The following is a 4,692-nucleotide window of genomic DNA, read 5'->3' on the forward strand; positions in this document are numbered from 1 at the left end:
GGGAGACGGGGCTACAAATGTGGCTTAGGTGCTGCTGTTTATGTTTGTTCTGTTTGCTGCTGCCAGTGAACAAAAGGCTATGACTTTGCACTTGGAGAAACCATACCTGGAGCTTCTTTGTTTCTCTGAGTATACCCAGAGACCCCCCCAGATCCCCAAGACCACTGTCAACTCTGACACAGCCCTGTTGCCCTTCATGATGAAGGTACGTTTGCGTAGTGCTGGCTGGTGGACCAGCTGTCCCGATTGAGCCCTCCTGGGAGCAACTGGTGCAAGCCCACTTGAGTTTAGGCTTGATGGTACCCACTACAAGGATGGAAGCTGGGAGCAAAGATAAGAAGGGGCTTTGCTGTTGTAAAGAATGAGTCCTAGCCTATAAGTCTCATGGTTCATAGTAGAGCCTGTGTTTGTTTCCCTGTTCCTCTCCCTGCACCTTGGATGAGTATTAGAATGTCCCTGCCTGGATGTAGCAATATTACAGGAAGGTGGAGTTGGAGGGTCACAGAGTAAGCAGGGTGACAGAATGAGGACAGAGGCATCCCGATAGGGGGTGAGCCTCAGGTCACAGGGTTCAGGAGGCAGGGGCTGGCTGTCCTCCCCAGGACACTATTCTCCAGCCACTGGAACCCGTGCACTTGCTGCCCTACACTTTGCTCATCACTTTTCTCTCTCTTCTCCTCACTTCTCCCTTTTCTTTTCCTTCCTTTTCTTCTCCTCCCTTCCCCTGTCTTTCTCTCTGTCTTCACTCAATCCCAACTCTGCTCAGGTATCCCATCATCTCCAGGTGCACCCAGCCCAGAGGCAGCAGTGCAAATTTCTGTTCCCATCTTCATTCATTACTAGCGTATTTTTTTTTTACATCCTTGATCATAATTATAATAACCACCTTAAAATCCTTGTCTGCGAATTCCAACATCTGGATCTCCATTCATTGTCTTTTCTCTTGCAGGTTGATAACACTTCCCTGTTCTTCCTGTGTTGGGTAATATATTTTTAGTTGTATCCTACAAATTGAGAGTGTAATATTGTGGAGTGACTGGATTTTGTTACATTCTTATGGAGAGTGTTGATGATTTTTTGTTTTAGCTGGTAATTAACTTGTTTGGATTCAAACTGCAGACTCTTTTTTCTGGGGCAGCAACACAAATCTCACTGAGTTCTATTATCCCCAGCTGGGCAGCTTTGAGCCTGCTCCATGAATGCATGGGTCAGCAGTCACCAGAGGTTTGAAAGAGTTTAAGTATAGAATTCAGGGCTCTGTCTTCAGATCTCTCCTTAGAAAGGAGATTCCCCTTTCACTTTCCAGCAGCTAAGGTGTCCCTGAGCTTTATTCTTTGGTTGTTTAAGTTAGAAAAACTTTGCATTTTCTCTAAGAGCTTTGGTCACACCTCATGGTGCTTACTGCTCAGTGTCTGTTCCAGCTGACCTTGAACTGTCTTCAAGCTAAAAGCCATAAAAATGGGAAACAGCCTGTGTCCCATCCCTTCTTCCAGATTCCAACTCCCTTCCTGAATCTGCCTGCTTTTGTTCACTCTCCAGTGCCTTTAGATGGTTGTATTTTTACTTTTGTCCAGAGTTAATAGTTATTATCACTGGGTCCAATAAGAGTTCACTTGGCCATATCAAAGGTGGAATCCCTATTTTTCCCTCTCACCATTTTTAGAATGTGGCCTTCTTTTTAAAGATTGTCTCATGGTTGCAAGATGACTATGGCAGCTCAAGCCATCATATCAACATTCCAGGCTGGAAGGAGGATGAAAGAGGAAGGGCAACATGTGCTTTCCAGCTGCATCAGCCACCCTTTAAAGGATATTCCCATAATTCTCCCCCGGCAACTTCCAGCTACATCTCATTGGTTAGAATTTAATTGCAAAGTTATGAGTGAAATGTAATTATTAAGCTGGGCACATTGGTATTCCCAACAGAATTAGAGTTAACTTAGTAAGGAAGGAGAGAGGGTGACTCAGGAAGGCAGCTAGAAGCTATCCCATTTCATAGGTATATTACAAAGAGTAAAAACGTTAAAACATGTTCACTGCTCAGTACCACTCCTGGAACATAGGAAGCACTCCATAAATGTTGGTTTTGGTATTGCTACAAGTTTCACAATAGACATAACCCAAGACACAATGGAAATCCTAAAGAGAGACACCTAGCCCAACTAGGAAAGGAAGGGTGACAGAGAAGACCTCCTTGAGGCAGTGGCACCTGAACCAAACCAAACCTGAAAGACTGACCAGGCAAGAGAGGAAAGGAATTCCAGGCGGGAGGAACAGCTCTGAGTAAAAGCTTGGCAGTGAGAAACAGCCTGTCGTGTGTAGGGATATTTCATAGAAAGTACAGAAGGGTGAGTGAAAAGGCACGAGAGGGAGTCAGGACTAAGACATGGAAAGGAGCTCGTTCATCTCCAGTGTCCAAAAGAGTGCCCAGCATATAATGGGAGATAATTTTTTTTTTTTCTTTTGCGGTACGCGGGCCTCTCACTGTTGTGGCCTCTCCCGTTGCGGAGCACAGGCTCCGGACGCGCAGGCTCAGCGGCCATGGCTCACGGGCCCAGCCGCTCCGTGGCACGTGGGATCCTCCCAGACCGGGGCACGAACCCGTGTCCCATACCTCGGCAGGTGGACTCTCAACCACTGCGCCACCAGGGAAGCCCGGGAGATAGTTTTATATGTGATCAAGTAGCAGCCAAGTTGGAGAGCGCCTGTGTGTGCGCATGCGCGTGTGCCCCCACCCACACCCACACTCACATGCCTGATTTACCCAACCCTGCAGGCCTCCTGTGAGAGAGAAGCCTGGTAGGAAACAAGCCCCGTGGTCCAAGTACTGCAGACCTCCCCGACTCTGGGCGTTCAGGGCAGAGGTGCAGAGCTGTGGGCTGGGTGGTCACTGTGGCCCACTGAGAGAACAGGACCCTCACCGCCCATGCCCGTAACTCTTCCCAAAGATGGGGGCTTTCAAAAACACGCTCGGCAAGTTTGGTCAAGCAGGAAGACAAGGGCTGATTGTGTGGGAAGGAGGCGAGGCTGGGGCGCGCTGCCTGGGCCTCTTCTGGCCTTCCCCTCCCACCCTCACGCCAGCCTGGGGCTGGTCCCCCCCAGTGCCCAGATCCTCCCGGGTGTGGGTTTGGGAGAAGTATAAGCACCTAGGCAGCAGATGTGCTTGGGTCTGTGGGTTTCTTCTCTGATTCTGCCGCTTCACTTGGGGACAGAGCATCCCCATAGCATCAGGCAGGGACTTCTTCTCCTGTCTTATTCTCTTGCTGCTGGAAGCTTCTCCTGGCTCATAATCTCTGTTTCTCCTGACTCTTGTCTGTGGTACTTCCCCCAATTCAGTTCAGTTCAGTTTGCATTCATCGCACAGCTGTGAAGTGCCAGGGTCCTGTCCTGGGCCTGGGAGAGCGTTGCCTGGGATGTGTGGTGTGTGCGTATGTGTGTGTAGGGTGAATATTTGATATTAGAACATAGTAGATCTACCCTGTCTTCCTTTTTACTGTGGAGAAATATTCTGTGTTATAGATGAACTGCAGTTTGGGCCATTCTTTGTTCATGGGTATTTAGTTTGTTTCTGGGATTTTGATTTTCACATAATGCTGCAGTACCATGCCCTTATGTGCCCCCTTCACACACTTGCACGTAGGTGAATGGCTTGGGGCCGGGCAGTGAGAGGGGAATTCCAGGGATGCCAATGGCCAGTCACCCTCCGCAGCAACTGCATCAATTTACACGCACGTGAGCTGTGACTATCGCAACCCATTTCCTCAGTTTCCATTTTCTCATCAATGCTTGACCTTATCACATATTTAAAATGTCTGTAGAATTATGTCCTTATTTGCTTGCCCCCTGCAGTCAGAGTCCCCTTGAGGAGGCTCTGAGCTCCTCAAGGACAGGGACTATTCATGTCTTGCTTGACTTTGATTTAGATTTTTTAAAAATTCCATTTTCTTTGTCAATTGATTTAGGAAGTTTAACTCTCATTTTAGTGGTTACTCTTGAAGTTTTAACAGGTACCTTTAATGCTTGAAGGTAAATCACCTACCTTCCATCTTTCATGCCTTACTTATTCTTGTCCACTAATTCAGTTCCAAATTTTTCTCAATATGGCCATTATTATCATTTAATAGAATAGATGCTGTTTAGCTTTGCCTACATGTTTACTGTTTTCTTTGTTCCCAGTTCCTTCTTGTATACAAGATCTTCTTTCTTCTTTCATTTTCCTTCTTCTTTTGGTCTTTTAGAGAAGGCATATAGTTGTACACTCAGTTCTTTTTTCTGAAAGGCTATAGTCCTCTAATTCTTATTTTTACCCCAGCTCTATTGAGGTATAATAGACAATTTAAAATCGTACCTATTTAAGATGTACAACTTGATGATTTGATATACATAAACACTGAAATATTCACCACTATCAATCTAGTTAACATATCCATCGCATAGCTGTTATTTTTGTGGGTGTGTGTACATGATGATAACACTTAAGATCTGCCTTGTTAGCAAATTTCAGATATACAATACAATATTGTTAACTATAGGCACATTGTTGTACATTAGATTTCCAGAACTTAACTTGCATGACTGAAACTTTGTACCTCTTGACCAACATCTTCCCATTTCTCTCTCCCTTCCAGCCCCTGGTAACCACCATTCTACTCTCTGTTTCTATGGGTTTGATTATTTTTAGATTCCACCTGCA

Source organism: Neophocaena asiaeorientalis, unplaced genomic scaffold (genome assembly GCF_003031525.2).
Source record: "Neophocaena asiaeorientalis asiaeorientalis breed wild unplaced genomic scaffold, Neophocaena_asiaeorientalis_V1.1 scaffold118, whole genome shotgun sequence".
Lineage (NCBI taxonomy): Eukaryota > Metazoa > Chordata > Mammalia > Artiodactyla > Phocoenidae > Neophocaena > Neophocaena asiaeorientalis.